The sequence below is a fragment of the Hyla sarda genome, unplaced genomic scaffold, assembly GCF_029499605.1.
Source record: "Hyla sarda isolate aHylSar1 unplaced genomic scaffold, aHylSar1.hap1 scaffold_850, whole genome shotgun sequence".
NCBI lineage: Eukaryota > Metazoa > Chordata > Amphibia > Anura > Hylidae > Hyla > Hyla sarda.
Genome location: NW_026610878.1, coordinates 91308 through 104604, shown reverse-complemented (window position 1 = coordinate 104604; position 13297 = coordinate 91308). Strand labels below are relative to the sequence as shown.

At 46.9% G+C, this 13297-nt stretch overlaps 5 non-coding genes and 1 pseudogene across 5 annotated transcripts; all 6 read right to left on the bottom strand.

Moving 5' to 3' along the window:
* Positions 1 to 1611: 1611 nt before the first annotated feature.
* LOC130347739 (U2 spliceosomal RNA) lies at positions 1612 to 1744 on the bottom strand (annotated as a pseudogene).
* Positions 1745 to 3829: 2085 nt separating this feature from the next.
* Positions 3830 to 4020, bottom strand: LOC130347780 (U2 spliceosomal RNA). Its single transcript, XR_008885651.1, has one exon. It is a non-coding gene; the product is annotated as a U2 spliceosomal RNA (small nuclear RNA).
* Positions 4021 to 6105: 2085 nt separating this feature from the next.
* On the bottom strand, positions 6106 to 6296 carry LOC130347736 (U2 spliceosomal RNA). Its single transcript, XR_008885612.1, has one exon. It is a non-coding gene; the product is annotated as a U2 spliceosomal RNA (small nuclear RNA).
* Positions 6297 to 8375: 2079 nt separating this feature from the next.
* Positions 8376 to 8565, bottom strand: LOC130347735 (U2 spliceosomal RNA). The gene has a single exon (XR_008885611.1). It is a non-coding gene; the product is annotated as a U2 spliceosomal RNA (small nuclear RNA).
* Positions 8566 to 10656: 2091 nt separating this feature from the next.
* Positions 10657 to 10847, bottom strand: LOC130347733 (U2 spliceosomal RNA). The gene has a single exon (XR_008885609.1). It is a non-coding gene; the product is annotated as a U2 spliceosomal RNA (small nuclear RNA).
* Positions 10848 to 12953: 2106 nt separating this feature from the next.
* On the bottom strand, positions 12954 to 13144 carry LOC130347779 (U2 spliceosomal RNA). The gene has a single exon (XR_008885650.1). It is a non-coding gene; the product is annotated as a U2 spliceosomal RNA (small nuclear RNA).
* Between the last annotated feature and the right edge of the window lie 153 nt (positions 13145 to 13297).

Genomic DNA, 13297 nt, shown 5'->3' with positions numbered 1-13297 from the left:
TAAATAGGGCAACCCTTCTTACTCTGGCGCTCACACTTCTCACGTTCAAGGACAGACCGGACAACTCAGCCATGGGAATGTACAAGAAAACGTCTTACACCTCTGATTCCCCCTCCGAAGCCTCATACCCCCCAAAATCTGACTCAACTGTACGCATAGAGGAAGCAGGAGAGGAGGCACCATCACTCAGCCGACCCCCCTCCTCCATCATGATTGAGGCATAGTTGTTCTCGGGCATCCTGGCAATCAGGGCTCCAGACTCATTGGGTTCTTCCACCTCTTGCCCCTCCATAGGGGTCGGGTGTTCACTTAGTTCCGTCTCTGGTACCTCAGAGACGGTCACCCCTGAAACCTCCTCCTGGCAGGGAGGAGGGGGGGTATCCCCTATGGGGACCTGTGGAGGAACGTCACTTGGGTTCCCTGCATCCGCAGGTACTTCCATCGGCTCCCCCTGGACCGCCTCCGAATAGAGTCTTCTGGAGCCCCTCCGCCTTTTAACCTTCACCTCTCCACCCGGATCATCGCTCTCAGGGGGACCCTGAGCCAGAGGTTGCTGAGGAGCGGATTCGGCCGCCGTCCGCTCCTCTCTTAACCCAGCATGCTCCTGGGGGCCAGTTTTTTCACCACTTGCACGTTTTTTGGCCATCCTCTGCTCTTTAGGGTCCCCTCCTTTTGCCTGAGGGGGGTCTTTCTCCTTCTCCATCTCACCGCTTACCTCTTGTGGGGGGGTAATCACTGGCTCTGCTTGCCTCGGCTGGTGTCCCGGTTGCTGTCCTTGCTGCCTCCAGGGTTGCCACTGCTGCTCCGTCCTATGTCTGTGGGGACAAGAGGAGAAAAGGTGACCGAATTGTTGACAGAAATTGCACCTCCCTCCTCTTGTGCATTTCTCTGTCTCGTGCTGTGTGCTACCACATTTTTTGCATGTCACAGTTTTCTTTTGTGTGTCCATATCTGTGACACTTCCTGCAGTAGCTTGGCATCCCCGCATAAAAGAGGTCGCCACACATATTATTTATTTTAAAACGAGCTGGTGGTAGTTGTATTCCCCCTGGCAATCTGTCATCTTTTTTGCATGTAACCTGAAATCTCCACTTAGATGTCCAGATGCCACAGCTGTTCATGATTTTTCCTCTGCACTCAACCTTACTAAAATAGACTTGTAAAAACAACTCAACATCGTGTAGGTTGGCGAAAGGGGAATACATCTTTACTACCACCAGCTTAATATCGTCTAGAACGTGCTCAATAATCCGGACACCCTGAAGCTTTTTGTCTTTACTCGCAGCAGCTCTGGTAACAAAATCTCTGTGGATGCCATTTTGTGTGAACGTCACATCAAAAATTTTACGCTTCGGGTAGTCCTGGATTGCCAATATCTCGCCCTTCTGTATTCCGAAAACTCCTCCGAGCACGTCCTCTACTACGAATTTCAAATCGTCCGCCCTTTTGGTATCATCCGTGAGAATGACTCTCACGGTGTTTTTGATCCTTGCGTATGCCGGCACAGAACCTGGATCCGGATCATCATCCATGGTTCTAACCTCTCTCCACCCGAAGGTCTTGAGAGGCGATCGCTACTCGTTACCCTGGGACTAGGCCCTCTCCCCAATAGCAACAAGTGGGTGAAGCCCAGGCAATAAACCTGGGCGATCCCACAAGGCCGAGGAGAGGGGTACCCGAGTACCTTCTGACCAGATCTCCTGTATTACTACACTTGATCTTAGCCAAAAGGCCGAGAAGCGATAACCGTGAAAGGGGCGGGCCCAACAAGGTCCCCTTCATGGGCACTATCACTGCTTGCTGTCAGGGAGGCTGCCAGACAATTTTCCATGCACACTCTGGGCTGGGGGGCAGTCAACCACCAGTACACACAGCAGAACCTAAACCCATACCATTATTGCTAAGCAGCAAGACAGGGGCCCATTGCACTCCCACGGGGCCTTTTTAAATGCAATCCATAACCCGGATTTGCCAGGAACCCTTCTTACTCCTCCTACTTGCATGTGACACTGGGCTTAGGATCTGCATAGGAAACACACACACAAGCACACACCTACCTTTGTTGCCTGCAGATGCCTCCTTGGCTGTCCCCAAACGGTATCAAACCAACACCCACGGGAAGCTGTAAGCATAGAGGACATGCCTGCACCCCATTGGACTTACCTGTGTGGGTTAAATCCGGGTTATTTGACAACCTATGGCGGTGATGGTTCTGCTCAGGCAGAGCAGTGCTGATGCTCCTCATAAAGCTGTCGCTGCTGTGAAGGTTCTAGGTGACATCACAATCCCTATGGTTACATACACGACAAAGCTGGGTTGTTGTTGTTTACACTCTGCAAGGCCTGTGGAAGTGAGTGACATCATAGCACTGTAGTTCTGAGGGTTCTAGATGGATGCAACAATCTCCTGTTGCTTCTATGAAGGCCATAATAGACGACATCACCAAACAGCTCCATAGTCACATACACAGCAAAGGAGAGATGTTGTTTACACCTAGTGATGTCAGTGGTATTGAGTGACATCACAGCACAGTGCTAAGGCTCCTGGGCCTGGACACAGCAGCGGCTGCAATATCTCAACGGAGAATACGTTTATATATATGTGTGTGTGTGCGCGTATATATATATATATATATATATATATATATATATATATATTTCTCCGCCGAAATCACTTTTAAACCCATTTCCACCTTTTTTTCCCTTCTCTTCCTCTTACTTTTTTTTCACGTTTTTTTACGTTTTTCTCCTTTTCGCCTCTTTTCTGGGCGTATTATTCTTCTTTTTCTTCTTTTTTTTCGTCTAATGCATACCCCATCAGTGCAGCAATGCTTATTCAATACCGCCAGCAGATGGAGACACTGGGGGATAATTTTCTAAGGATTTATACTGATTTTTCCTGTCTGAATTTGTCGCACAGAAAGTTGCAGGCCAAATATGTGTGACATTTCTGCGACTTTAGCTTCTAGAGCATTTTTACAACATTATACATAGGTGCTGAATACATAAAAAGCGACTGTTCAGCGACAGACAAGTCGCATCGGCTGAAAGTAGGCCAGAATGTCAGTCCATGTTGGAGCAGGTTTAGATACAGTCTAAAGCATAGATCTCAAAGTCTGTGCACAGAATTTAGCAAGGGCCTCGCACCTTCTGATGCATCAGGTAGGTGCACTATAGCATAGCCTAACCCTCTGTACTTTGGTCTATATTGATGCGGGACATAGACAGCCAGCTGATGACCAATCCATTAGTGCAATGGATGGCTGGAAGCATTTGTCTTTGCCTTTGCAATACCACAGAAGCAATGCATGGTCAATGTACAGCAATGACACACCTGTGTGAACAGCCAGGAGACCCCCCCATGTTATGTTACATAGTTACATAGTTAGTACGGTCGAAAAAAGACATATGTCCATCAAGTTCAACCAGGGAATTAAGGGGTAGGGGTGTGGCGCGATATTGGGGAAGGGATGAGATTTTATATTTCTTCATAAGCATTAATCTTATTTTGTCAATTAGGAACATTCAGCACCCACCCGCTATCAAGGCAGCTGCCTATCATGTCATGCCCTACCTGCACAGGTGTGCTGGCTACTCAAATGATCCAATTAAGGAGGCCATTTAGTCAGCAGCAGCAGAAGTCCTGTGCCTGGACGCTCCAACAGCGGCCAGACACAAGCAGAAGCAGCAGAAGCAGCAGCAGCACCACCTTTTGTTTTTTGGCTGCAGCAGCAGCAGCAGCAGCAGCAAGGCCCACAGGGCTGGCTAGCTGGCTAGCCAGCAAGCAGGTAGCAATGAAAGTAGGAATCTTTCTTTTTAACCCTGTAAGGGGGTGGTGCACTGTACCCGAAGATACTGCCATATCGGGTCAATGCATAGGGCGACGGAAGCAAGCTTCGAAATCGGCCCCCGTTCTCAAAAATCCATTTAATATATGGTCCCCAGATAGGGGACGTATCAGATATTAAACTGATAAGAACAGATACTACACTTGATCTTAGCCAAAAGGCCGAGAAGCGATAACCGTGAAAGGGGCGGGCCCAACAAGGTCCCCTTCATGGGCACTATCACTGCTTGCTGTCAGGGAGGCTGCCAGACAATTTTCCATGCACACTCTGGGCTGGGGGGCAGTCAACCACCAGTACACACAGCAGAACCTAAACCCATACCATTATTGCTAAGCAGCAAGACAGGGGCCCATTGCACTCCCACGGGGCCTTTTTAAATGCAATCCATAACCCGGATTTGCCAGGAACCCTTCTTACTCCTCCTACTTGCATGTGACACTGGGCTTAGGATCTGCATAGGAAACACACACACAAGCACACACCTACCTTTGTTGCCTGCAGATGCCTCCTTGGCTGTCCCCAAACGGTATCAAACCAACACCCACGGGAAGCTGTAAGCATAGAGGACATGCCTGCACCCCATTGGACTTACCTGTGTGGGTTAAATCCGGGTTATTTGACAACCTATGGCGGTGATGGTGCAGAGCAGTGCTGATGCTCCTCATAAAGCTGTCGCTGCTGTGAAGGTTCTAGGTGACATCACAATCCCTATGGTTACATACACGACAAAGCTGGGTTGTTGTTGTTTACACTCTGCAAGGCCTGTGGAAGTGAGTGACATCATAGCACTGTAGTTCTGAGGGTTCTAGATGGGATGCAACAATCTCCTGTTGCTTCTATGAAGGCCATAATAGACGACATCACCAAACAGCTCCATAGTCACATACACAGCAAAGGAGAGATGTTGTTTACACCTAGTGATGTCAGTGGTATTGAGTGACATCACAGCACAGTGCTAAGGCTCCTGGGCCTGGACACAGCAGCGGCTGCAATATCTCAACGGGAGAATACGTTTATATATATGTGTGTGTGTGCGCGTATATATATATATATATATATATATATATATATATATATATATATTTCTCCGCCGAAATCACTTTTAAACCCATTTCCACCTTTTTTTCCCTTCTCTTCCTCTTACTTTTTTTTCACGTTTTTTTACGTTTTTCTCCTTTTCGCCTCTTTTCTGGGCGTATTATTCTTCTTTTTCTTCTTTTTTTTTCGTCTAATGCATACCCCATCAGTGCAGCAATGCTTATTCAATACCGCCAGCAGATGGAGACACTGGGGGATAATTTTCTAAGGATTTATACTGATTTTTCCTGTCTGAATTTGTCGCACAGAAAGTTGCAGGCCAAATATGTGTGACATTTCTGCGACTTTAGCTTCTAGAGCATTTTTACAACATTATACATAGGTGCATGAATACATAAAAAGCGACTGTTCAGCGACAGACAAGTCGCATCGGCTGAAAGTAGGCCAGAATGTCAGTCCATGTTGGAGCAGGTTTAGATACAGTCTAAAAGCATAGATCTCAAAGTCTGTGCACAGAATTTAGCAAGGGCCTCGCACCTTCTGATGCATCAGGTAGGTGCACTATAGCATAGCCTAACCCTCTGTACTTTGGTCTATATTGATGCGGGACATAGACAGCCAGCTGATGACCAATCCATTAGTGCAATGGATGGCTGGAAGCATTTGTCTTTGCCTTTGCAATACCACAGAAGCAATGCATGGTCAATGTACAGCAATGACACACCTGTGTGAACAGCCAGGAGACCCCCCCATGTTATGTTACATAGTTACATAGTTAGTACGGTCGAAAAAAGACATATGTCCATCAAGTTCAACCAGGGAATTAAGGGGTAGGGGTGTGGCGCGATATTGGGGAAGGGATGAGATTTTATATTTCCTTCATAAGCATTAATCTTATTTTGTCAATTAGGAACATTCAGCACCCACCCGCTATCAAGGCAGCTGCCTATCATGTCATGCCCTACCTGCACAGGTGTGCTGGCTACTCAAATGATCCAATTAAGGAGGCCATTTAGTCAGCAGCAGCAGAAGTCCTGTGCCTGGACGCTCCAACAGCGGCCAGACACAAGCAGAAGCAGCAGAAGCAGCAGCAGCACCACCTTTTGTTTTTTGGCTGCAGCAGCAGCAGCAGCAGCAGCAAGGCCCACAGGGCTGGCTAGCTGGCTAGCCAGCAAGCAGGTAGCAATGAAAGTAGGAATCTTTCTTTTAACCCTGTAAGGGGGTGGTGCACTGTACCCCGAAGATACTGCCATATCGGGTCAATGCATAGGGCGACGGAAGCAAGCTTCGAAATCGGCCCCCGTTCTCAAAAATCCATTTAATATATGGTCCCCAGATAGGGGACGTATCAGATATTAAACTGATAAGAACAGATACTACACTTGATCTTAGCCAAAAGGCGAGAAGCGATAACCGTGAAAGGGGCGGGCCCAACAAGGTCCCCTTCATGGGCACTATCACTGCTTGCTGTCAGGGAGGCTGCCCAGACAATTTTCCATGCACACTCTGGGCTGGGGGGCAGTCAACCACCAGTACACACAGCAGAACCTAAACCCATACCATTATTGCTAAGCAGCAAGACAGGGGCCCATTGCACTCCCACGGGGCCTTTTTAAATGCAATCCATAACCCGGATTTGCCAGGAACCCTTCTTACTCCTCCTACTTGCATGTGACACTGGGCTTAGGATCTGCATAGGAAACACACACACAAGCACACACCTACCTTTGTTGCCTGCAGATGCCTCCTTGGCTGTCCCCAAACGGTATCAAACCAACACCCACGGGAAGCTGTAAGCATAGAGGACATGCCTGCACCCCATTGGACTTACCTGTGTGGGTTAAATCCGGGTTATTTGACAACCTATGGCGGTGATGGTTCTGCTCAGGCAGAGCAGTGCTGATGCTCCTCATAAAGCTGTCGCTGCTGTGAAGGTTCTAGGTGACATCACAATCCCTATGGTTACATACACGACAAAGCTGGGTTGTTGTTGTTTACACTCTGCAAGGCCTGTGGAAGTGAGTGACATCATAGCACTGTAGTTCTGAGGGTTCTAGATGGATGCAACAATCTCCTGTTGCTTCTATGAAGGCCATAATAGACGACATCACCAAACAGCTCCATAGTCACATACACAGCAAAGGAGAGATGTTGTTTACACCTAGTGATGTCAGTGGTATTGAGTGACATCACAGCACAGTGCTAAGGCTCCTGGGCCTGGACACAGCAGCGGCTGCAATATCTCAACGGAGAATACGTTTATATATATGTGTGTGTGTGCGCGTATATATATATATATATATATATATATATATATATTTCTCCGCCGAAATCACTTTTAAACCCATTTCCACCTTTTTTTCCCTTCTCTTCCTCTTACTTTTTTTCACGTTTTTTTACGTTTTTCTCCTTTTCGCCTCTTTTCTGGGCGTATTATTCTTCTTTTTCTTCTTTTTTTTCGTCTAATGCATACCCCATCAGTGCAGCAATGCTTATTCAATACCGCCAGCAGATGGAGACACTGGGGGATAATTTTCTAAGGATTTATACTGATTTTTCCTGTCTGAATTTGTCGCACAGAAAGTTGCAGGCCAAATATGTGTGACATTTCTGCGACTTTAGCTTCTAGAGCATTTTTACAACATTATACATAGGTGCTGAATACATAAAAAGCGACTGTTCAGCGACAGACAAGTCGCATCGGCTGAAAGTAGGCAGAATGTCAGTCCATGTTGGAGCAGGTTTAGATACAGTCTAAAGCATAGATCTCAAAGTCTGTGCACAGAATTTAGCAAGGGCCTCGCACCTTCTGATGCATCAGGTAGGTGCACTATAGCATAGCCTAACCCTCTGTACTTTGGTCTATATTGATGCGGGACATAGACAGCCAGCTGATGACCAATCCATTAGTGCAATGGATGGCTGGAAGCATTTGTCTTTGCCTTTGCAATACCACAGAAGCAATGCATGGTCAATGTACAGCAATGACACACCTGTGTGAACAGCCAGGAGACCCCCCCATGTTATGTTACATAGTTACATAGTTAGTACGGTCGAAAAAAGACATATGTCCATCAAGTTCAACCAGGGAATTAAGGGGTAGGGGTGTGGCGCGATATTGGGGAAGGGATGAGATTTTATATTTCTTCATAAGCATTAATCTTATTTTGTCAATTAGGAACATTCAGCACCCACCCGCTATCAAGGCAGCTGCCTATCATGTCATGCCCTACCTGCACAGGTGTGCTGGCTACTCAAATGATCCAATTAAGGAGGCCATTTAGTCAGCAGCAGCAGAAGTCCTGTGCCTGGACGCTCCAACAGCGGCCAGACACAAGCAGAAGCAGCAGAAGCAGCAGCAGCACCACCTTTTGTTTTTTTGGCTGCAGCAGCAGCAGCAGCAGCAGCAAGGCCCACAGGGCTGGCTAGCTGGCTAGCCAGCAAGCAGGTAGCAATGAAAGTAGGAATCTTTCTTTTTAACCCTGTAAGGGGGTGGTGCACTGTACCCGAAGATACTGCCATATCGGGTCAATGCATAGGGCGACGGAAGCAAGCTTCGAAATCGGCCCCCGTTCTCAAAAATCCATTTAATATATGGTCCCCAGATAGGGGACGTATCAGATATTAAACTGATAAGAACAGATACTACACTTGATCTTAGCAAAAGGCCGAGAAGCGATAACCGTGAAAGGGGCGGGCCCAACAAGGTCCCCCTTCATGGGCACTATCACTGCTTGCTGTCAGGGAGGCTGCCAGACAATTTTCCATGCACACTCTGGGCTGGGGGCAGTCAACCACCAGTACACACAGCAGAACCTAAACCCATACCATTATTGCTAAGCAGCAAGACAGGGGCCCATTGCACTCCCACGGGGCCTTTTTAAATGCAATCCATAACCCGGATTTGCCAGGAACCCTTCTTACTCCTCCTACTTGCATGTGACACTGGGCTTAGGATCTGCATAGGAAAACACACACACAAGCACACACCTACCTTTGTTGCCTGGCAGATGCCTCCTTGGCTGTCCCCAAACGGTATCAAACCAACACCTCACGGGAAGCTGTAAGCATAGAGGACATGCCTGCACCCCATTGGACTTACCTGTGTGGGTTAAATCCGGGTTATTTGACAACCTATGGCGGTGATGGTTCTGCTCAGGCAGAGCAGTGCTGATGCTCCTCATAAAGCTGTCGCTGCTGTGAAGGTTCTAGGTGACATCACAATCCCTATGGTTACATACACGACAAAGCTGGGTTGTTGTTGTTTACACTCTGCGAAGGCCTGTGGAAGTGAGTGACATCATAGCACTGTAGTTCTGAGGGTTCTAGATGGATGCAACAATCTCCTGTTGCTTCTATGAAGGCCATAATAGACGACATCACCAAACAGCTCCATAGTCACATACACAGCAAAGGAGAGATGTTGTTTACACCTAGTGATGTCAGTGGTATTGAGTGACATCACAGCACAGTGCTAAGGCTCCTGGGCCTGGACACAGCAGCGGCTGCAATATCTCAACGGAGAATACGTTTATATATATGTGTGTGTGTGCGCGTATATATATATATATATATATATATATATATATATATATATATTTCTCCGCCGAAATCACTTTTAAACCCATTTCCACCTTTTTTTCCCTTCTCTTCCTCTTACTTTTTTTTCAACGTTTTTTTACGTTTTTCTCCTTTTCGCCTCTTTTCTGGGCGTATCATTCTTCTTTTTCTTCTTTTTTTTCGTCTAATGCATACCCCATCAGTGCAGCAATGCTTATTCAATACCGCCAGCAGATGGAGACACTGGGGGATAATTTTCTAAGGATTTATACTGATTTTTCCTGTCTGAATTTGTCGCACAGAAAGTTGCAGGCCAAATATGTGTGACATTTCTGCGACTTTAGCTTCTAGAGCATTTTTACAACATTATACATAGGTGCTGAATACATAAAAAGCGACTGTTCAGCGACAGACAAGTCGCATCGGCTGAAAGTAGGCCAGAATGTCAGTCCATGTTGGAGCAGGTTTAGATACAGTCTAAAGCATAGATCTCAAAGTCCTGTGCACAGAATTTAGCAAGGGCCTCGCACCTTCTGATGCATCAGGTAGGTGCACTATAGCATAGCCTAACCCTCTGTACTTTGGTCTATATTGATGCGGGACATAGACAGCCAGCTGATGACCAATCCATTAGTGCAATGGATGGCTGGAAGCATTGTCTTTGCCTTTGCAATACCACAGAAGCAATGCATGGTCAATGTACAGCAATGACACACCTGTGTGAACAGCCAGGAGACCCCCCCCATGTTATGTTACATAGTTACATAGTTAGTACGGTCGAAAAAAGACATATGTCCATCAAGTTCAACCAGGGAATTAAGGGGTAGGGGTGTGGCGCGATATTGGGGAAGGGATGAGATTTTATATTTCTTCATAAGCATTAATCTTATTTTGTCAATTAGGAACATTCAGCACCCACACCGCTATCAAGGCAGCTGCCTATCATGTCATGCCCTACCTGCACAGGTGTGCTGGCTACTCAAATGATCCAATTAAGGAGGCCATTTAGTCAGCAGCAGCAGAAGTCCTGTGCCTGGACGCTCCAACAGCGGCCAGACACAAGCAGAAGCAGCAGAAGCAGCAGCAGCACCACCTTTTGTTTTTTGGCTGCAGCAGCAGCAGCAGCAGCAAGGCCCACAGGGCTGGCTAGCTGGCTAGCCAGCAAGCAGGTAGCAATGAAAGTAGGAATCTTTCTTTTTAACCCTGTAAGGGGGTGGTGCACTGTACCCGAAGATACTGCCATATCGGGTCAATGCATAGGGCGACGGAAGCAAGCTTCGAAATCGGCCCCCGTTCTCAAAAATCCATTTAATATATGGTCCCCAGATAGGGGACGTATCAGATATTAAACTGATAAGAACAGATACTACACTTGATCTTAGCCAAAAGGCCGAGAAGTGATAACCGTGAAAGGGGCGGGCCCAACAAGGTCCCCTTCATGGGCACTATCACTGCTTGCTGTCAGGGAGGCTGCCAGACAATTTTCCATGCACACTCTGGGCTGGGGGGCAGTCAACCACCAGTACACACAGCAGAACCTAACCCATACCATTATTGCTAAGCAGCAAGACAGGGGCCCATTGCACTCCCACGGGGCCTTTTTAAATGCAATCCATAACCCGGATTTGCCAGGAACCCTTCTTACTCCTCCTACTTGCATGTGACACTGGGCTTAGGATCTGCATAGGAAACACACACACAAGCACACACCTACCTTTGTTGCCTGCAGATGCCTCCTTGGCTGTCCCCAAACGGTATCAAACCAACACCCACGGGAAGCTGTAAGCATAGAGGACATGCCTGCACCCCATTGGACTTACCTGTGTGGGTTAAATCCGGGTTATTTGACAACCTATGGCGGTGATGGTTCTGCTCAGGCAGAGCAGTGCTGATGCTCCTCATAAAGCTGTCGCTGCTGTGAAGGTTCTAGGTGACATCACAATCCCTATGGTTACATACACGACAAAGCTGGGTTGTTGTTGTTTACACTCTGCAAGGCCTGTGGAAGTGAGTGACATCATAGCACTGTAGTTCTGAGGGTTCTAGATGGATGCAACAATCTCCTGTTGCTTCTATGAAGGCCATAATAGACGACATCACCAAACAGCTCCATAGTCACATACACAGCAAAGGAGAGATGTTGTTTACACCTAGTGATGTCAGTGGTATTGAGTGACATCACAGCACAGTGCTAAGGCTCCTGGGCCTGGACACAGCAGCGGCTGCAATATCTCAACGGAGAATACGTTTATATATATGTGTGTGTGTGCGCGTATATATATATATATATATATATATATATATATATATATATATATATATATATATATATTTCTCCGCCGAAATCACTTTTAAACCCATTTCCACCTTTTTTTCCCTTCTCTTCCTCTTACTTTTTTTTCACGTTTTTTTACGTTTTTCTCCTTTTCGCCTCTTTTCTGGGCGTATTATTCTTCTTTTTCTTCTTTTTTTTCGTCTAATGCATACCCCATCAGTGCAGCAATGCTTATTCAATACCGCCAGCAGATGGAGACACTGGGGGATAATTTTCTAAGGATTTATACTGATTTTTCCTGTCTGAATTTGTCGCACAGAAAGTTGCAGGCCAAATATGTGTGACATTTCTGCGACTTTAGCTTCTAGAGCATTTTTACAACATTATACATAGGTGCTGAATACATAAAAAGCGACTGTTCAGCGACAGACAAGTCGCATCGGCTGAAAGTAGGCCAGAATGTCAGTCCATGTTGGAGCAGGTTTAGATACAGTCTAAAGCATAGATCTCAAAGTCTGTGCACAGAATTTAGCAAGGGCCCTCGCACCTTCTGATGCATCAGGTAGGTGCACTATAGCATAGCCTAACCCTCTGTACTTTGGTCTATATTGATGCGGGACATAGACAGCCAGCTGATGACCAATCCATTAGTGCAATGGATGGCTGGAAGCATTTGTTCTTTGCCTTTGCAATACCACAGAAGCAATGCATGGTCAATGTACAGCAATGACACACCTGTGTGAACAGCCAGGAGACCCCCCCATGTTATGTTACATAGTTACATAGTTAGTACGGTCGAAAAAAGACATATGTCCATCAAGTTCAACCAGGGAATTAAGGGGTAGGGGTGTGGCGCGATATTGGGGAAGGGATGAGATTTTATATTTCTTCATAAGCATTAATCTTATTTTGTCAATTAGGAACATTCAGCACCCACCCGCTATCAAGGCAGCTGCCTATCATGTCATGCCCTACCTGCACAGGTGTGCTGGCTACTCAAATGATCCAATTAAGGAGGCCATTTAGTCAGCAGCAGCAGAAGTCCTGTGCCTGGACGCTCCAACAGCGGCCAGACACAAGCAGAATCAGCAGAAGCAGCAGCAGCACCACCTTTTGTTTTTTGGCTGCAGCAGCAGCAGCAGCAGCAGCAAGGCCCACAGGGCTGGCTAGCTGGCTAGCCAGCAAGCAGGTAGCAATGAGAAAGTAGGAATCTTTCTTTTTAACCCTGTAAGGGGGTGGTGCACTGTACCCGAAGATACTGCCATATCGGGTCAATGCATAGGGCGACGGAAGCAAGCTTCGAAATCGGCCCCCGTTCTCAAAAATCCATTTAATATATGGTCCCCAGATAGGGGACGTATCAGATATTAAACTGATAAGAACAGATACTACACTTGATCTTAGCCAAAAGGCCGAGAAGCGATAACCGTGAAAGGGGCGGGCCCAACAAGGTCCCCTTCATGGGCACTATCACTGCTTGCTGTCAGGGAGGCTGCCAGACAATTTTCCATGCACACTCTGGGCTGGGGGGCAGTCAACCACCAGTACACACAGCAGAACCTAAACCCATACCATTA